The sequence below is a fragment of the Sander lucioperca genome, chromosome 11 (genome assembly GCF_008315115.2).
Source record: "Sander lucioperca isolate FBNREF2018 chromosome 11, SLUC_FBN_1.2, whole genome shotgun sequence".
NCBI classification, from domain to species: Eukaryota; Metazoa; Chordata; class Actinopteri; order Perciformes; family Percidae; genus Sander; species Sander lucioperca.
The window spans coordinates 21,781,425-21,803,677 of NC_050183.1; the positions used below are offsets into that span (position 1 = coordinate 21,781,425).

General features: G+C 40.8%; 1 protein-coding gene across 2 annotated transcripts in view; it reads right to left on the reverse strand.

Annotated features, from left to right (window-relative positions):
- The window catches only part of kank4 (KN motif and ankyrin repeat domains 4), a 75,195-nt gene that overhangs the window by 51,862 nt on the left and 1,080 nt on the right, over window positions 1-22,253 (reverse strand). The window contains exon 1 of one of the 2 annotated variants that reach the window (XM_031283935.2): window positions 20,374-20,771. The exons of the other annotated variant lie outside the window; for it this stretch is intronic. The gene's annotated coding sequence lies outside the window, so the exon portion shown is untranslated. Of the gene's footprint in view, window positions 1-20,373; window positions 20,772-22,253 lie in introns of those variants that run through there. 2 annotated transcript variants of the gene reach the window in all.

A 22,253-nucleotide genomic window follows, 5' to 3' on the forward strand; every position in this document is an offset into this window, starting at 1 on the left:
TGCATGCACTAAAATCCCATGAAACATTAGGTCTTCATTGCATGTACACCACTTTTTGCTAGGAATACTACAGAACTTTGCATTTAACGAATGTGTCATAACTATCTAAAATAAAAAAAATAAAAAAAGGACATAGCGTTGGACATAGCGTCTCTCTTTGTTAGTCAGGGAGTCACTTACTCTTTTACATTGCCATAAACGGGGACAAAAACAGTAACATGGAGTGAGAGAGACCTATTTTTCCCCAAAAAACTGAGGTAAAAGCTTGACACCGTCCCTTAAACCTTCCGAATACATCTTCGATGAGACGCAGACGACATGACAGCTAGTGTTCATTTCCCACCTTTGCCATCTCCTCTCTATTCCGCCTGACCTTTTCTAAGGGGCTGCAGTCAATGAAAGACATAATATGAAATGGGAAAAAAGATGGAGAGAGTGTGAATGTGACAGAGGACCAGTTTGTTTGTGTTTATGTGTGTAAGATAGAGATGGGGGCTGCTGAGGGTGCTGGCCACACATGTCACATCAGGAGGCATGATTATCCACCAGGATTACACTTTAATCAATCTGAAGCACTAGTCCCTGTCCGCCACCGTGCTAATCCAATCAAAGGGAGGGCTCTTTCTGCCTGTCAGATTATGCTCTTCCCATTCACCACCATGTTAAACACCCCACAGAGCTGTATGTCAAGAGTCAACCGGGCTTTGGCATGAAGATGTCACACCCCCACTCAGCAGCACTGCATCCAATCCACCAATAATTCATTCAATTCCAAGATGCTGCAGAAAGGATTTTCTCATTGACATGGAAAATTAATTGTGGCAATGCATTTTAATTTTAACAGTAACAAGAAAAATAGCATTTATGTTCTTGGCCATTATTGGTGGCTGCCACAGTGATTAGCTTTACACTTTTAACATTCATAAAATTGTAGTTTCACTAAAGAAAGGAACCATTTATAGCATTGTCAAAACTATTAGTTGACTAGTCAATTAGTAGACTAGTCAATTAGTATATTAACATAAATACTAATGGACGACACTAAGCAATTAATAATTTAAGTCAATCATCTAGCAAACGTGCCAAACATCTTGTGGTTCCAGCTTCTCAAATACGGAGTTTTCAGCTTTTTCTCTGTTTTGTATCATTGTAGACTGAATATCTTAGGATTTTAGACTGTTGGCTGGGCAAAATAAACAATCTGAAGATGTATATAAAGCTATAGTGTGTAGTTTCTGTCGCCCTCATGAGTAATTCTAAGTAATGACAACAAAACTGTTGGTGTATACATGATACAAGCCTTCCGTGATTGAGCACGTGCCCCCCTTCCTCCACATAGTTGCTTGTAGCCAAGGAGGACACGGAGGATAAAAAAAAAACATGATGGACTCTTCAGAAGAGGTAATTATGTTCACTCAAGCTTCTGCGCGGGAAAGTCACCGGACGACACAATCTTCTGACTATAGCCATACTGAGAAATACAGAGAGTTGTGTGGAGCTGATAGTCTTCATTAGCTTTGTAGCAACTCATTTGGCAATGACTTGATTGTAACGAACGTTTATTAATATTAAAATGTTACGCACTAAAGCTTTAAACTAAGTGATTAATAAGTAAAATAATAGACATATTTCTAAATACTGAAAGGCACAGGGCTTGATTGTCTGGTTTAGTTTTTGTGTGTTGTGTGTGTGTTAGAGAGAGTGTGTGTGCTAACAAAAACATCCAGAATGTGTTTTCATGCTCTTGCATACAACCACACACACACACACACACACACACACACACACACACACACACACACACACACACACACACACACACACACACACACGCGCACACACACACACACACACACACACACACACACACACACACACGCACACACATTTGTAAAATCTACTGTCACGGTTTCTTGGTAACTGACTTATCCTGGTTATTTTTAATGGTGTACACACACAAACACATAATGACAGAATTGGTTCTGATTTAAATGAATGACACAACTTTTACATTTAGAAATTCTTCTAATTTAGGCAATGCTAAAACACAATAATCCTTTTATTTTCATCAGAATTTCATCAGTAAGTGAAATATGTTATAGTCAGAATGCAAGAAAAACAACATGCACATTCAGTTCAAAACTGTACACAAACTACATTAGGACAGCTGTGTGTGTCTTTGTGTCTATGATGAAAACCCCCCATCTTTCACCTTTTCTCTGCCAGCCTCTCTCTTACACAGCCCAGATGAATGGATGGATAAAAAGAGAGAAAGGATGGAGAGAGAGAGAGAGAGAGAGAGAGAGAGAGAGAAAGAGAACGTTTTGAAAGGGAAAGAGAAGTCACTTAGGGACAAAGGTACGTAAAAAAAAGACACATAGCTTACGAGTATTCAGGATAAAAATAATCTAAGAGCCAGGAAGAGATTTTTTTTCTGCAGACCTCTATCCATCCATTTGTGCATGCATGCATGTATGGTTGTGTGCATGGTGTTAAAGCTGAGAGGGAGAATAAGGGAGAGAATCATGTTTTCTGCATCGATAGAGAAGAGAGATATACAGAAGATGTAAATTCAATCGTAAATCTACTGGCAGATCAAAGACACAAATGTACAGGTTGTAGACAGCCTACATCTTTTCACAGCAAACACACAGATGGTCACAGATGGATGATGTGCCAGATAAGCGTGCTAAACAGCAAGACGCTTAGATAAAGAGACGACAGGACTGGACCAAACAGACATACTAAACATGATCCATCTGCTTCATCCTGGTGACAGAAATTGGGTTTGTTCCGCAGGCTAGTTATTTCTCTCCATATTAAACCACAGTTGTCACAAACGTCCTAACTGAAATGGTTTGGGACAAATCTGGGGCTCTGGGTTGTGGCCAAATTGCTGCATTGCATAGAGAGCACTGAAGCGGCTTAGTCAGCTGCAGACAATGCACAGCGGTGGCATCATGACACAGAAAAACAAAAGCGTCAGTGGGTCACTATTGGTTTGTGTTTGTTCCACGATGCAGGCTGGCAAAGCATGTGTTGGCTTTAGCTTTCTACTGGGAGAAGACATGACCACAGCAGCAACAAAGTGTGATGTACTCGGGCCTGATAGTACTCCATCCACCATTTTTCATATTTTTAACATTTATTTCAGTATTTCTGTATTGTTTGGATAGTCAATGGCTTCAAAAGGGAACAATGGATGATTTTAATGGTGTTTGAGAGTAGCCCTTATAGACATTTTTATCTACAGTTCCCTAATTTCTGGACAGTTTAACACCCAAACACGAATGTAAACACACTCAAATTAAAGCTAAAAAGTTGTCCACAGTAATTCTTTCATTTAAAATGAGCTGAAGCACATATAACAATTCACCCTGAGGGGGGCATGGATGTCTGTTTAAAATTTCATAGTAATCCATTTAGCAGTTGTTGAGTTATTTCAGTCTGGACAATGATGGACCAACCAACATTGCCATCCCTGGAGCCAGGACACTAGTATGGCTAAACTATCCAATGCAATGAGTAAGATGGAATGAAACAAAACAAATGTAATGAATGTATGAATACAAAGTCCAAAAGTCCTAACTTTGCAATTGCATTATCTAGAAATGCTGTAATGTAAATTCACAAATGCTTTCAGTTTTTCCATTTAGTGTAATATTTTACAGTATATTTGACTTTGACTTCTCCATTGATGTTCATTTATTGCACATTCCTCCAAGACTGCAACCATTCAGAGCTAGATAATGCTTATATATTTATTGAGTGCATGTTCTGCGCTGACTGCTCCTTTCCGTTGTGCTTCCATTGTATGCATCCGTATTCACTATGAAACTGCTAGTATGTATTTAACCTTACCACGAAAATCTGAAACATCTATTACATTTTATGATTACAATAATTCACAGTGACAGCTGACCAAGCAGGCTAATTTAAACAGGAAAGCCTTCTCTGTCTGTCCTAAATATGCGGTACAACCAGAAATCGTAGTGGTGAGGAAACCAATTTGCTCTGAGGCTTGGCCATGGGTTCAGATGAGAGTTTCATTAAGACACTAATGTTGCTAAGGAAATATGACTGCGGTGCAATGAAATCTACTCCAAAGAGTGCCTTTACTGGTGCTACAGAAACCCTCACTTAAGATGATCTTATATCAGGGATACAGATTGTGCTCTCTCACTCGCTCCCCTCTCACCCATCATTGCTGCCTCCTCTCATCTTCTTCCCTTCTTGATTTTTTCCCCTCCCCTTGATTTGCTGGATGCAAAAATAGATGCTTCAGTGTTTCAGGAACCCACTGCTGACTGATGGAAATATCTGATTGGGAGGTAGACATACAGGCAGAAAGATAGATAACAGGGGAGACATGGCCTCTGGAATGCTCTGCTGACATTCTCTTACTCCTTCTCTAACTCATTCATTACGTTTTTGTCTCTTTACCAGGCCTTCCTATAGTTGGCATTGGAGAGGTAAGCTAAAAGAAGGTTTCTTTCTCCTTCCTCTCGTTATCCCTCCCTCCGTCAGTCCAACTCAATCTTTTTTTATTTGTCTCCAACCTCACTGCTTTCATTTATTCCTCTCCCTTCCTTACTCCTTTTCTCCTCCCTTTATCCATCTCTCTTTCCTTAAAATCAAGCACAAAATCACTCCTACTTCTTTCTCATTATTTCCATTCCCCAGATGCTGCATACAGTAAACACTTCACAGGATCCTATCTGTCTTGCAAAATGCTTTTCTAGCAGCAAGATGAAAGGCATGCAGCACTGACTTGAAATTAGGGGCTATCTGTTATCTGATTGGCTGACATAGAGAGCTGTCTGTGGATTTTAGTTACCGGGGAGAACAGGGAGATAATGGCACCGTGTCAGCAACTTCTGGAGCTGCAGGGGCCAGAAGAAGAAAGAAGTAGATAGGATGGCCGATCATGTAGAAGTATGTTTTGTCACAGTTTTTTTTTGTATATTTTACACTTTATTCTTCATAACTACACTCTAGGAATCATATTGTAAACAGTACAGGCTCTGCAAACATCACCGTGAGGTGTGGCAAGAAAAAAATCGTAAATGAATGAAAGTATGAACACATGCTGTATGGAAACAATCACTTTCTCTCCTTTCACTTTCAGAATTGTTTGATAGAATCTGATGATGAATCTGAAGAAATAAAGTTTTCCTCATGGTTTACTGAAATAGTTTGCCTTCTCCATGAGTTATGAATGTTGCAATTATACTGCCACTGTCTAACAACATGTTCCAAAAATGTATTGTAAAAACCCACATTGTTTAGAGTTCTATGCTAAATGTGTTGTAGGCGCTACCAAATTACAAGAAAAAGTCCATAAGAAGCCACGTGGTCCCAACTTTAATTGTACACAAACCATGCTACAAATTCCTAGTAAGAATAAAATTAGAGGTGCAACGATGAATCAATGAATCAATTAGTTGTCAACTATTAAATTAATCGCCAACTATTTTGATAATCGATTAATCATTTTTTTATTAAAAAAAATAAGATTTCTCTGATTCCAGCTTGTTAAATGTGAATATCTTCTAGTTTCTTCTCTCCTCTGTGACAATAAACTGGACAAAACAAGACATTTGAGGACGTCGTCTTAGGCTTTGGGAAACACTGATCCACATTTTTCACCATGTTTTGACATTTTTATAGATCAAACAACTAATTGATTAATCGAGAAAATAATCGACAGATTAATCGACTATGAAAATAATCGTTAGTTGGAGCCCTAAATAAAATAATAATTTAGCAGTAAAAATAAATACAAACCAGAGTGCATCATCTCAAAATGGATTTTTTTAAATGAACGGAAGTACACATATAATAAATAAAACTGAGTTTTTGAATATCCTGCATGGACTAGGTATGTTGTATTCCCTTTTCATTCATTTGTTGTAAGGTCGAAGAATAAAATATAAATAAAAAATAAAGTTAAGAGCAGTTTTGTGATCAATATTTCAGTTAAGGAACTAGATTTCAAAATGAAGAATGGCTTTAAACGCTAGGCCCTGATTGACAGTCAGGAGAGGCCTCCCTGATGATCCAATCTTGCTGATTGGAGTCATTCATGGTGGGTGTGCCAGTTCAAGTGCTGCAATCTGGTCTGATTGTGTCACAGTGACACCTGCGCCTTCCCTCTCTCCCTCCTCTTATGCCTCTGACTCTCTTTTTGTAGTCTCTGTAGTAGAGTGAGTAGAGTAGTCAGGAGTCGCCTCCCTCAAAAGGATGCACAGAGGATTTGGAGATGCGTTTTCATGTATTAATTCTTGAAACGCACACCTCAAAAAGCAGCTCATGAATTAAAACAATTATAGATTAAACTTTTCAGCGGTTGCCAGGTAGTCAAATGTGCCTAATGTTGCTACAGTGGCAGTTCTCTACTGATTTCAATCCATTTTTGTTTCTTTGCCTGTCTCTTACCTGTTGCCTGACAGCTGTGTATGTTCTGCCTGCCAAGTCTGCTGTTTGTTTGCCTGATCCTGACTGCCTGTCACCAAGTATTACCCTCCATAAACTGTCTTTTTACTAACATTTGGATCCTATTGGCTGCTGCTAGCAGACCCTAGTTGGGAGCCAGTCCCTTTTATCTGAAAGCACACAACATTCATTATATTTGTCCACAGAGAGACATTTATGCTATAAACTGTATTTACAGTAACAGACTTTTTCATTGACGCACCTGGTGTATGTAAATATATGTTTTTGCTTGATACATACATACATATTTGATTACAGTATTACGTAAGCTACCTGAATTACATTTGTTGGCTCCAACATTGGTTTCCTGAACATTCAGTCAGAACACACTGGGAACTCTTTGTATATAATGTGTATGCAGGGACGTGCACAGGTACGGGCTATTGTTGCCCGGGCAACTGCCCGTTTTCCCTGATTGGATTAGCTGCCCCTCTGGCGAAAGAGCCTAAATAAACTTTTCTTTCTTTCTTTTTTTGCTGTTGTGGCTGCATTAATACGATAATTCGCCCATCATTACACACAGTACGAGGCTGTGTTGCGGCATAGCTCTCTCTCTCGTAGCCCTTTCACGGAGCTCCCACAGCTCTTCGTTCAATAAACTGTCGGTACACTTACAAAGTTCTCAATGCTTCGGTTAACATGTAGGGACTCTCACTATGCTACCGTTGAAGTATGGTGATATTTTTAGCCTTTTTAGTGGTATAAATAGCGATTTGTTTTTACTTTCCCTGTGCCCCGAATACTAGCGTTGTAAGCTAACCAGCGGTCGCGCTAGCTTTGTTCAAGCTACAAACACAATCAATTAGCATGAAAACATGTCCCAGAGAACGATAGAGTGGGTACACATCCATTATTAACCCCTAGGTTCGTTTTGCGCCAGAATTGTCCTTTAAATTAAATCAAATTAAATTCGCTACATCATTCAATCTTGCCTTCAGCGATGCCCTCTGCCCCCAGTCACGTGACTTTGTTTATATTCTCACACACAGAGCAGCACAAGCCACTCTGCCTTCACGTGAGTTTTTAAAGTTATGGAGATTATGACAAATGCCCTGTGAATAGTAACCAAAAAAATCCACTTGAGCTTTGAATAAAGTGCAGCTTCAGCTTGTAACGTGTGCATCACGTCGCGCAGCATTGCCTTAAATATTAATGTAAAATGCTACATTATCAACCAAAGCTAATGACATAACGTATGTAGCAGCAGCAAGCTAACGTAGCTATGTTACGTTACGTCCGTTACATTAGTGTGCGCTCTGTACGGAAGAGAGAGGCTCAGGGATGTGATGGTTTGGGCTCTTGAATCATGCTAGGTTATACGTTGTTTACAGTCAATATGAGTTTCCAACCAACAATCAGATGTGACGTTAGTGAAAGTGAAAGTCGCCTTACTTTGTTATGAGATGATAAATGAATGTCCCAATTGGTTAAAAAAAGTATAGCCTAATGTTAGTTTTGTGTGCTTAAAGCAGCCATATTATGCTCATTTTCAGGTTCATAATTGTATTTTAAGGTTATACCAGAATAGGTTTACAAGGTTTAATTTTCAAAAAACACCATATTTTTGTTGTACTGCAGTGCTCTCTCTCACTGCTGCAGATCCTCTTTTCAGCTGGTTTCTGTTTTAGCTACAGAGTGAGACCTCTTTTCTTCTTCTTCTTCTTCTGTACTATCTTTGATTGCACTTGCACATGCCCAGTAGCTCAGATGTAGATCATGTCAGCTAGCTAGCTCCATAGACAGTAAAAGAAAGGCTGTTTCTACAACTTCAGTCAGTTACAAGGCAGGATTAGCTGGGAGACTTCTAAATGAGGGCGCACATGTAAGTAGTTCTTTTGTAGATTATGGTGAACTTGTGTGTGTTGTAGCAGTGCTTTGCTATTGAGAACGAGGTAGCATGCTAGCGTTAGCATTAGCGTTAGCATGCTAACGCTACGAGCTAATGGTTGCGGTTAGCCTGCTCTTTCGGCTTGTGACGTCACAAGCCGTGCCGATTTTGAACAGCTCACCCAGAGACTGAAGGCAGGACACATTCAGAAACCGTATCTCACTCAAAACAGCATGGATGGATTTTTTTCAAAGTTTGTATGTGTGTGGAAGCACCAGAGACACAACATAACACCCCAAATCCCAGAAAAAGTGTTTTTTTCATAATATGAGCACTTTAAGTATGCCTTCACAACAAAGACGACTGAAGAAGAGAGAGAAAGAGCTCAATGAAGCAGCTAAAAGATGCAACTTTGCAGAGCTGGATTAAACTGCCAGCAGGCCAGCTGTGAGAGAAGCATTTGATAATGTCAAACAACCATCCTAGATTATTCTTTTAATGTGAAGTAGGCCTATTTTATCAGGGGCATTTCCTTTAAGTTGGAGTAGGCTAATAACTCATTAAAAACAAATGTTTCATTAATAATAAGGCGCTTTTGCCTTTTTTCCAGATTAGACCAATAGAACCTCCAAATGTCTGTACACGTCCCTGCGTGTATGCACATAACAATAGAAATAGAAAACACTGGGCAAACACTCAAAGATAGAAAAGTGCCCGCCTGGTCCCTGGTGGGAAACAAGTATTTTAGCAGCTCCAACAACAAGTTGTGAGAAACTGAAATGCACAAAAACACACTTACAGGTGGAGTAGCAGACAAGGTTTAGGCCTCATTAAATCTCGGTCAGGCAGCAGCTCCACTGAGGCCAAACACTCTGCAACTCACACGAGAAAGGTTCTTACCTATTTGTAAGCTACCAAGTTATGAGCTTTCAGAGGTGTGTGTGTGTGTGTGTGTGTGTGTGTGTGTGTGTGTCTCACACACCATAGGCACACAGTAGGTCTTTTGCAGCGGTGAGGCATTCATCTGTTCATCTGATCTACATTCCTGAGCTTCATGCAACCCATTAGTGCAAGCCATCTCACCACAGTTAGTTTGAAAGATGGGAAGAACATCAAACAAGCTTTGCGCACGCACACACACACACACACACACACACACACGCACTCCCTTATACTGAAGAAATCTTGTCTCTCACTGTCTTCTCATCACTTTTTTTCTCTCCGTTTCATCTCAGCCTTTCTTGTGCTCTTCTTTAATTCCATCATCTCAAATGTGTGTGCTTTAAAAGGGTGATAGAATGATTATATAGGGTATTTCACACTGTTCCTTAAGGTCTCCTAATAGGGTATGTAACATTGGTTGGGCTGAAAATTGCTCGAATGCTATTTTATGGGTCCTTAACTACCCTGTGAATATGGCCCTATTTGTAACAAGAGCTTTTCTTCCAAATATGGTATGCTCATGAATATTTAGATGACCTGCACGCTGATTGGTTTGAGCGAACCACATACACATCCATTGGAGACTAGACAGCAGGTCTCATATTTCAGACACTGCAAAGTTATACATTGTTTGTCTGCTATTTCGCGACAGATGTATATGCATGAGAGAGAGAGAGAGAGAGAGAGAGAGAGAGAGAGAGAGAGAGAAAGAGAGAGAGAGAGAGAGAGAGAGAGAGAGAGAGAGAGAGAGAGAGAGAGAGAGAGAGAGAGGACATAAAGCCAATTCTTCTTTGGCTTACAGATGGGAGACATAAAACTTTCATAAGAAATAAAGACTTGTCAGATAGAGAAAGTATGTGTTGAGGTTGTCCCATGAATGAGGTTTGGGGGTTTGGACTAAGCACCAAACATAAAAACATTACTCAGTATAAACAAGTGCACAGAGGCCCACATACAAACAAGTGCACACCAGGATGAAACAATACAACAACACTATGTTATGACTACATTTTGCTATTCATTAATAACACCTAACAAAACAGAGACAAAGTCAAGATGCCGCTGATAACTTAAAAACCTGCACACCTGCCCAAACAAGACAAATGAATATAGTAAAATCTTCAGTAACAACAGATCACAAATGACCTTTAAAGGAATGGCTTCAGAGCCTAAATATATTCTGGGAGGAAGAACAAGAAAGAGACGGTATGTTAGATGTGAAGTAGCCCATGGAAGCAGCTTGTGACTCATTTACAAGTTCATAGGTTTAAAATGTAAAATCTGAAATCCTCAAACACACACATCGAAATGTTTACATCTGCAGTTCTCCACTGCTGCTGTTTCTCTTCTTGCTAACTGATTGTGCCTGGTTTGGGGAGACGATTCTGTGTTCAAAGTGTTTTCGTCAAACATTTTAGAACTCACACAGCTGAGAAATGTCTTAAAACATATTTGACTTGCTCTCCCAACCTGCGTTTCTCCCACTGGTCTATCCATGCAATTTGCATTCAGCATTAAGATGCTCACCACTGATCACTTGCTGGCCAGTTCAATTCAATTCAATTAGTTATCTGCTACGAGTTGACAAACAATTATTTTGATTAACAACTGAGCTGCCTATTAATCTAGTTTTTGTAGGTCCAACTGTCCAAAACCCAACAATATTCAGTTTAAAATGATACAAACCACAGAAAAGCAGCGCATCTTCGCAGTTACGGGAGCTGGAACCATCAAATATTTGGCAAAACAACTTATTTGATGAATCAATTATCAAAATATTTTCGGATTTATTTTCTGTTGATCGACTAATCTATTAATAGACTAATTGTTTTAGCCCTAATATATCTCCTCTACTCTTTTACTTTGGCCAATTTAAGGTCAGTCTACAGAAAAGACACTCTGTTTTGTGGGGGGCCAAAAAAGATCTATTTTCGACACCACCCAAGATTTTGCAAACCACTGACTTGGTTTGATATGACAGTTAAATCCCTCAGACTTCCCACTATTGTCTGGCAGCCACAGCGAAAATCACAGTCCTCTAAACTCTCACATAGTTGTGGTTTACCCACAATCTCTCCTTGCTCACTCACGCTGTCAGCAAGAGCAATAGGAGGCAATGCAGATAATAAGCAACGATCACTGATTGTGTGCATTCAGTCAGAGAACTCACATGGAACACACTTACAGTATAATGTGAATGCAGAGTATGTAAATTGTTGATAATTGAGGTCTAGGCTCTGGTCTTGTCACCCCACCTCTAAGTATATATTACAACACATTCTCACTCCCAGCACGTCAAAATGCAACGCTTGGTCAGGTGCCTTTGGTGTTTGTTACTGACACAAAAAGTCTTCTTTGCGTCTAGACTTTTGACACGCTAGGTCAGGACTCTTGGTGTAATTTTTTTACACTCCATGTTGGGACTCTTGGTGTCATTATTTGACCCTCTGGGTCAGGACATACGTTTAACTGACATGCGGCACAAGAATGGTATAGTTAGGTTTAGGAAAAGATCGTGGGTGGGGTTACAAAATATACGTTTCAGTAGGGCTGGGCGATATGGAGAAAATCAAATATCACGATATTTTTGACCAAATACCTCAATATCGATACCGCAACGATATTGTAGTGTTGACTATTGGTGCTTTCACAAAATATTTACACAATGAGATTTTTGATAAATAATCATCAGTAATGTGGATATAATGACTAAGTGAGTAAAGGCAAATAATAGAACAGCTACAGTTTGGTAAGTTCAGAAAATGACATCACTTTACTGTAATGCAGCCTTTAAAACCAGGAAAAGACAACACTTATGCCATATTATGATATTACGATATCCAAAATCTAAGACGATATCTAGTCTCATATCACGATATCGATAATATTGATATATTTCCCAGCTCTACGTTTCAGTGATGCGCGGGACAAGAACGGTACATGAACCTCGGTCCTGTGTTGTTTGACCCATCCACCAACCCAACCAACCTCCTTATGCGGATTTTCGGTCTTTTATACTACTCGCTACTGTTGTCGCTCTTAATATTATGTCATCTTACAGCGCCGCGGCTGAGCTGTATGCCTGGTGCGTTCCATACAGACGCTAAAGGGTGATTTTTGTGTCGTTATGACCAAGCTTCAGTATTTTATGAGTTCGTAGTGAGAATGGGTTCTATATATAGTGCAACGACCAGACATAATGGGAAAACTTATTATCAGACCCTGTAGATGGATGTTGAGGTCAAAGTGGGACTTATGAAATGCTGTAATACTGACCGAAGTAACCAGAGTGTTTGCAAACTGAGCAGTAAGACAGAATGGGAAAAGATCTCACAAAAGAGATAAACTGCAGTGCAAAAAATGCATTAGATGTACAACATATTTCAGTGAGTAAAGTACTGTAGTCTACCAAGAAAGCAACACTCCCACAACCGTTACAAGAACAACATCACACCACATTTGACATATTTATACACAGGCATCTCAAATATTCAAATATACACTCAGAGAGCCAAAGGTTATTTCAGGTTTAAAACACACAACTGCCTCTCACAAACACACACACACACACACACACACACACACACACACACACACACACACACACACACACACACACATACGCTCAATAAGTCTTTGACTTTTCACAAGGAGTGGTCACTTACAACAACACTCAGAGAGGAAGTTCCTGCCTCTTGCAGCCAGCCAATTACAACACAGCATTCGGTGACGAAGGTTCCATTAGGAAGTCCCATGTTCCCCTGTGCACTCTCGACTCCTCTCACGACAGACTCTGTTTTTTCCTGCCTGTCAATGCCAGGAACCCATTAAGGAGCAGTAGTGGGGATACAACTTAAGGATACAACGTTGGGAAACAATGTAAGGATGGACCTAGCCATTGTTCCTCACCGTTGCTACTTGAGAAATGTCCGGTTGTGGTACTTTATTTCTGGCTATTTTCTTCGAGCTTCAGTGCAGGACCTTGTTTTACATTCACCTGAAGACATGGCTGTATAATTCTTGGCTATGATTTTAACTCACTGGAAAGTGCATATGACCATACCAGGGTTTAGTTATTTTTTTATCTGGTAGGGCAGTGTGGGGAAAGTTTAGAAGTGTCTTATTTTTGGTGCATTTAAGGAAACTCCGGCATCCAAAATTTTGCTGCCATTAAATAGTTGTAGAAAAAAAACTTTTGCTTTCTTTGGAAAATTGTTGGCAGCTATGTGAAATATACAGTGTTCATTATTAATGACTTAAACATGCAAAACCACTGGTACAGTCGTTTAAAAAGTGGACACTTGTGAGTGTATATACATGTATGGAAGTGAAAACCAGGCTGGTGTCCCCCACCCAACCAGAAGCAAAAGAACAAGAGAAAGCCTAACAGCTTGTATTGTTCTTTTGATCTCCATATTTCCCCTCAGCGATGAACTGCAGCCCATCTCAGTGACCCTTGTCCAGCTAAACTCACCCACTTATGCATCCATCATGGAAACTCCACAAAAACACTACTGTTGAGCTCAGTAACAATGCAATACAGCATAGCACAGCATAGCCCACATAAGACTGAACTGGTTTTCAAAGGTATTACATGCTGATAATTTTTAAGGCGTTCGATGACTGTAAAGGTGCCCCTTTTTTTAACATTTTAAGAAAAGTTGGAAACACATTCAGATCTCAGCAGGACACAATGGCATTGTTCTGACAAAGAGGTGAAATAAGAATCAGATAAAGATGTCACACAAGAAATATTAAAAACATTGTCTTCAAAAAGGCTACTGCCACAACATAGAGAAGGATACACTTTCTACATCATCTCCTCCATCACTAACAAGAAAATAGAAGAAATTCTGCTTCGAAGAATCCATGGAAGAAATGATGGACTTTTGAGGCTGATTTTTTCATCAATGTTTAATACATCAAATGGGAAACAACAAAAACACAAGTTGCAATTAACCTGAAAAATATTGGGTTTATTTCCATAATAGCCCTTGCATCGGCAGTGCTCCACTGTGGCTTTTTTAAGTGATAACATGGCCTCTTTGTGCCTAATGCTTGAAAAATGCTATATAAATCAAATTATTATTATTGTTGTTATTATTATATATTCTGCTTAAACACTTTTTAATACAGCGGCTGAAGGGGTGACAGTGTTCAATAGCCCATCACAACTAAGCCTGCCTGATAAAAGGCATCATGCAAAACTAGGGATGCACCGAATCCAGATTTTTGGGGTTCGGCCGAATACCGAATGCACTCGTTAAGATTCTGCCGAACCCGAAACCGAACCGAATCTTACTCCCATCCTCAGGCCATTAACACAGTAAACACATTAATAAAGTAAACAACGTCCACAGCCTCTAAAATAGTTAAATATGTAACCAAGGGTTTCTTATATCGTCTAGACTCAGGTTTGGCTTTAAAATAAAGACACTGACTTTAACACTGACAATAACGGCACTGCACGTCTCACTTTATTCCACCCCAACACAGTCAACCGTCAGAAAATACAACACTTTATTCACTTGCGTTTTTCCCGTCACAATAAAAGCTCTATGTTTACTGTAACTTCCTCTTAACCTTCAACTGAGAGGTTACACAATAAAATACGTTAAATGTAACAACTTAGTGTTGAATTCACACGCTCTTTTCACATCGTAGGAAAGCACATCGCTATCGCCAGATGAGTGACAATTTTGTTTGGCAAATTTTCGCTAACCAGTGTTTAATGAGAAATGTTTGATGTGAAATTAGAAAGCTAACGTTAGCTAACCAGCAGCAGTCGCTCTGCTCCCACTGTAGGGAGACTCCGAGAGAACGGCTGACAGCCCGGGAGAGGCTGTCTGGTTAACACAAGTTTTTAGCTGTGACTGTCCTTCCTTTGCTGTACCTGAGGTTGCTGCGTTTTGGCTGCTGTCTGTGGATTCCTTCATGCGTGGCTGGTATTCTTTCGGATGTTTCATGTGCAGGTGTTTTGGCAGCGGCGATGTAGTGTGTTGTTTGGGGTCCTTGCTGCTGCGGGACAGGTCGGCATTGCCGGTTGGGCGTGTGGCTCGGCTTGGGTCGCTTTCTTTTGGCTGGGGGTGCTGCCCAGCAGCGCTTTTTCTGCTCGCGAGTTCCATTTTCACTTTCTCACAGCCTACTGCATTGAACAGTCTACCTACATTACATCGACCAGCGTAGCGCACGCAGCGCAAGCGTAGGGTTCGGTTCGATGGAAAAAAATTCTAAGGTTCGGCCGAAACCTACCACGTCAAAAAGCCCAATATTCGGCCGAATCCGAACCTGAACCCTGGATTCGGTGCATCCCTATGCAAAACCACTGAGATGACTATGGTGTGTGTGATGACTGATTGACAGATCACCGGCATTGTTTTCACAATTTGGGCTGCCAATCACAAAAACCCAGGTTAAGAGAGGAAAAAAGCTATAGTCAGCTACTTTTAGTCTGCTCTTTTTCTGGCAACTAAATTAAATGATCAATCTTAACCTACAGAGTAGTAGTTAAACACTGTGGACAGATAAGGTGGGGTTCTTGAGTTGTGACGTGTCATGTCATTAGTCAGTTGTTCATTTGAATGACACTGAACTGAATGACTCAAATAGGTTAAGAGTCTGTAGTAGGACTTACTGTGTATAGATCTACAGTACCCAGCTGACATTCCTTTAAACACAAAATATGCTTTCAGGGCAAAGAAAGAAATATGCCTACCTTGGCAATGACTTCAATGCTGACTGGCTACTGTCTCCAAAAGAATGGGCTGGATCCACCTCAGCCACAACAAACTCATTAATTGCCAGGGGCTAAAGTGCTGATGTCTACAAACTCTTCATTTGTCAAAGGTAAATTAGGTTTCACATTGTATCTGGATCCATACATTTCTAAATTTATACTTTATTTCAGACATGTGGTCCATGGGAAAAAAAAGATTAAAGATGTAAACGAAAAGCTTAACACTGGATTGAAATAAATGTGTTGTTGAATGTATTCACTAGAGTTGTATAATCCAATGAATTAGGGAGTTTCTCCTCTCACTTTTACCCACCCCTAAGAAACCACCCGATGACCACAGAGCCACTTTATCTGAACTTCTGCAAAGTCCCACTGTTTCAGAAAGCCGTGCAGCCTGTGGGAAGCTATGGTTTGCAGAGCAGATGTGCTGCGGGCACAAAGCATACTGTACACACACCTCCAGCACGGTGTGAACTCATCCTTCTGCTGACAGTGATATGAAGGAACACACCTTTAGCTTGAGGATACCAACATGGTGAGAGATAGAGAGAGAGCTGTGAAAGCATGGCACAGCTGAGGGATAGTGTGTCAACAGAAAATGAGATAAGTAGTGCTATCCCTAGGCGTTCCCTCAGCTGGTGTGTGCGTGAGTGTGAGCTCTCGTGTATCTGTGTGTGTTCTCAGCGAGGGTTTTTTGGCTTCTTTTGACTGACACAGAATGAGAGTTTAGGGAGTCCCTCTCCCTCCCACAGCACAGCTAAGAAGCCCTAAATCTCCTCAGCCCAGGCTCTGGCACTTGTTTGATGCAATAACCTCTTTTTTTCAACTAGAAATACTGTGGAGATAAAAAAAAAAAAAAATCAAACCTGATGTTGCCCTGCAAGGTTCAATCTCAAGTACATTTGCAAGGAAGCTCACGCGCACTTTCAGATTCTTCCTTTTTCTAGCTGTGTTTTGTGCTTTGTAGTGGATTATTTGGTTCAGTAAGAAACTGAACACCTTTGTCCCTTTTAGCAATCAACTTAGCACACACATTTGTGCGCAAACACACTCCCGCTGTGTGGGCCCACAAAGGCATTTACAGGTTCAGAGAAGCTTAGGAGGAGTCAGTGGATGTGAAAGTCTGGAGAATATGAACCACATGGGAGCACTGGGCGCTAGGCCAGTCCAGACAGAGCACAGGCTGGCATCAACTAGCACAGGCCAACTTCACACACACACACACACACACACACACACACACACACACACACACACACACACACACACACACACACACACACACATAGTGCATCTCACTATCTTTGTGGGGACCCGTCATTGACATAATGCATTCCCTAGCCCCTTACCCTAACCTTAACCATCACAACTAAATGCCTAACCTTAACCCTTACCCTCAGCCTAACTGTAAACTAATTCTATCCCTAATTCTACAACCAAGTCTTAGGCCGGCTACACCCTGCCTGCGTGGTGTGAGCGTGGCGTTTCTGTTGCGTGTCAGCTGCATGGCAGCTGCGTGGATTTTTCTATGTCTTACACACCAGAAACGTGTCTGACGCAGCGCTGCTGCTGCTAGCCTTGTCTGTACACATGTATGTTTCCCATTGATAAAATGAAATACCATGTTAAACATAAATATATACTGATTTGATTACAGCAAAGACAACGTCGGCAGTATTGACGGCAAAATAGGCTACAGAATATTTTGTTCTGTATTGACAGGTGCAATATTAGAAAATCGATTTTTTTTTAATTACATTTATATCTGCATTTATATCAAAACCTAGAGACTTTCAAAAATCAAAATGTCATTTATTAATATGTATTAGTGTATTAGTATACATATAAACATCTTTTCCTATTCTATTTTGCCTGGAAACGCTTCCAACACGCTTGCGTGTCGCGTGAAAAATAGGCGTTGGTTGTGTGTAGCCAGCCTTAACCCTCAAACAGCCCTTTAAAGTTGTGGGGTCCAGCATTTTGGCCCCACAAAGCTGTCCGGACCCCACAAGTATACTGTATTCCCGCGACCCACGAATGTAGTTAAACAAGAACACACACACACACACACACACACATCTATGCCCATCTAATCTCTGAGTGACTAATCAACCTGCAACACACTACTCTAGACACGCCAGACACACACCACTGTAATGTTTATTTGAAGAAATCGTGTTGTGTTCCGAGTGGTTTGTGTTGTTTTTTGTAGTGCGTTCCATTTGTACTAGGAAGTCCAAATTTCCAAGTCGGAAACACACACCCTGAAGTTGGATTTCCGACTTGGGAAGTCAGAGAACCTCACAGTACCCCGAGCAAGCCAACATCGAAATTCAACATGGCTGCCCGGTGCATCAACAGTAGTGAAAGCTGTAGTAATATACCATTTATTAGCACTTCTGTCTTATTTGTGTCTCATTAAATCAGTCTTAAACACAGTACTTTCCAACTTCTATCTGTGGGCATGTTGTTACGCTGTTTGTATGCACAAAAAACAGCCTAAAGCGTTGTCATCAATTGGTATTACTAACAATGGCTAACCTGGATAGAGCAAACCCCACAGTGAAATCCGACTTGTTTTGATAGAATGTGGTCAACTCGGGTGTGACGTCATTCCCAGCACCGGCTTCCGACTTCTGAGGTAAATGGAACGCACTGTTAGCTGACAGCTAACAACAGAATCAAGAATCACAATGATTGCCATTGTGACAATCACACAACCAGAGCAATATGTGTTTATTCAGTGTGTGTAGTGACAGCATAGCATTTTTATGCCAATCAATCCAACAGTTGTTGAGATCCTTCAGTCTGGACCAAAGAGGTGCACCGACCGACATACATTGCCATACCTGGAGCCACGTTTCAGTAGGGTTGGGTATAGTGGGCGTTAAAAAAAGAGAGGCTATTTTCCTTGTTTTCATTTCCTGCTAAGTTGATATTTCACAGATACACAATTTCATCGGACAGTGCCTATTTGCAAATAACACATCATGGTATCGTTACAGTGAATGCATCTAACAGCCACCAGCATGGGAGCTGGTATGAGTCACCTCACTGCAGCTCCAAGGAAATCACACCGACACACACACACACACACACACACACACACACACACACACACACACACACACACACACACAGCGGGGGACTGGAGTGCACAGTAATGCTGGTCAGTCATATCTTAGAGGTGTGTGTGTGTGTGTGTGTGTGTGTGTGTGTGGGTGTGTGTGTCGGTGTGCGTGCGTGCGTGTGTGTGTAAGAATAACAACGTGGCCTTTAACCTGCATGGATAGAGAGTTCTTAATATCATTGAATACAGCATAAAACACACTCACTCTCACACACACAATGTGGCACCCTGTAAACATGCCCGACGTAACAGGAACGCTTTGCCTTGTTAATGTTGTGTAGCTGCGGTTAGCCAACCAACCATGGCCAATGCTCAGTGGCAGGCAAGCAGAGCAGTGACCAAGACTAACTAAGAGTACATGCAGATCATAAAAGAGCAGCGATAGAGAGAGACAGGGAGGTTTTGTATTAGAGGGAGAGAGAAATAGAAACCGAGGGATAGCAAGCGAAGCAAAGATGCAGAGTGAATGTATGCAGATCACTAAGAATCAAGCAACCATGCAAAAGTTGCATATATGATCACTCTAAACAACAACCATCACTTGCTATTTCTTCTCAGCTCCATCCACTGCCTGGTTAGCGTGCTTTCCACAGTAGTGTGTATTGTAACCGTATGCATATGTGCACGTGTCAGGCTCCAGCTGAAAGACATTAGTTAGGCCAGAAGGGAATTTTACTGAAACCTGGTCCAGCTAACGAAATGCTTCAGAGAGAGACGTATAAGACAAACAGAAAGATAAAGATAAAGAGAGTGATTCCCTTTATCAGTATAGTTGTACAAATGTGCGCAAATATGTACATGCATGCCTCACTTTCAGCATCTGATTACCACACAGATGCAGAAGATCCCAAAGCTTAGTGCGAAAAAATAAACATCAGCATACAGAGAGAAAGATGAAAAAAAAAAAAGCTTGAATCATCACATCATTGCTGGAATGTATGTAAATGTGTGCTGGTTTGGAAATGTAGATTCAGTTCCACAAATGATATTAAAATGAGACAGAGAGAAAAGAAAAAGGATATATAGAGCATTGGATAGTAGCATGTAAATAGTAAAAAAAAAAAAAAAAAAGGACACAGCAAAAGGAATCAATTAATAACTGACAGATGAAAATAGACTATGAGAGGAGGATGAGAAAAGAGGCACACAAGAAACAGCTGAAAAAGGACAAACTAGATCAAAACAGCAAAATAAAGAGTAAGAAATAGCAAAAAGTGCAGACCACATCTATTCTTCCCTTACCTCTGCAGCTGCGTGTGGTATCCTTTGGGACAAAAAAATGTAGTGGGGAGAAAACTTCAGCTTCAACAGCACTGTTACAGATCTCCACTTTTTAGCTCTTTCCAAGGTAATGTACATATATCTGTATCTATCAGCCAAACTCTTCAGTTCACTAGGACGGTATTCTGTCTACCTGCGTGGGTTTGTGTAAATGTATCCTGGATGGTGATGAATAGTGGTGAGTGAAAGGAGAGTACTACGCTTGAGGGCAGACAGACTGACTGAAACAGGAGAGCAGGGAGAGTAGAGAGCAGACTGAGTAGGATGGAAAAGTTCCTTCTTCCTAACATCAGAGCGGCTGGGCTGGATACACCCACCTCCTCAAATGGGAGTCGCTCAGATGCTCTAAAGTATGCAGAGAGAGAGAGAGAGAGAGAGAGAGAAAGCAGGGAGAAATCCTCCTGATCTGATATATGCACACATGCATACACTCATAAAGGATCTCACTAACCCTCTTTTACTGACACACACACACACACACACACACACACACACACACACACACACACACTCAAAAAAGTACTCCCTCGACTGAACAGAGCCTGTGTGAGATGTCTGCCGGGAAAAAAAAATACACTAGCTGATGGGAGAGTAAAGCAATAACAGTCTTCATGGCCAAAACAGCCTTTAATGAGTTGAACTTGGTGCTTACAGTAAGTTGAAGAGCTGAAAAAGTTGATTAATTTTATGAAATACTGCATATGTTTACCCCTTCAGACCTCTAAGAATCCTTCAAATAAAACAATCTAAGAAGGAAAACTCACGTCTATGTTCAAACTGAGGCCATACCTGTGATGAGGCTCACATCTAGACATTGCCTCACCTTATTATAATTAATTAGACGACTGACAAAAATTTCCTCAACAATTACGATCATCAATTAATCATTTCAAGTTATGTAGTAAGCAAAACTGACTAGCATTTGCTGAGGATTTGCTGCATGTCTCGGTTTTAATTCCTTGTGAATAAAATACCCTTCAGTTTTTGGGCTCTAAGAGCTGAAACAATTTAAGGAAAAGTTCACCATTTTGTGAAATACGCGTATTTGCTTTATTGTCAAGAGTTAAATAAGAAGACTAATACCACTCTCATAGCTGTATGTGAAGCTACAGCCCACAGCTGGCTAGCTTAGCTTAGCACAAAGAGTGGAAGCAGGGGGAAACAGCTAGCCTGGCTCTGTCCAAAGGTAACTAAATCCACCGGTCAGCACTGCTCAGCTCATTAATTAACATGCTATATCTTGTTTGTTTGGTGTGATTAAATGGTTAACAGTATTGCTACACCCTGCAGGCCTGCAAAAAAGAAGGCACACTTGTGTGTACAAAGGGGTTTGTTGTTGAAAGGTAAACTGAAGTAGACTTCAGGACATGCCGCTCATTCTTGGAGTGCACCATTGCCTGTCGCTCAACATGCTTTCATTTTCCCTCCCGTGTTCCTCTCCTGGGAGAGAAGGTGGGTGGAGGCTGGAGGGGGTGTTTCATGTCATGGGCCAGGACTTTGAGCTGCCACACCGCCAATCTCTGCTGCTCCGGCCGTGAGTGCTTCGTGCCTCCTGAGACAAAGCCTGCCTTTAAAAAGACAAACTCCATTGCTCGGTGCATGGAGAATGATCCCCATTAACTCCTACAGATTAGAGGTTTGGGCAGTTTGTCCAAAATGAACGAGAAACAAGTGGATGTTTTTCTTCTTGTTTTTAATCAGTGGTTTCACGTCTTCTGAAAATAGAAAAAGTCTCCAACAAGTAGGAATGCATTTCCAGAAAGTGGTACATTTCCGCGACCATTTCATTCCTCAAATCTGTCCAGTGACCTTGTTCAGTGTCTGACAATCCTGTTGCATCC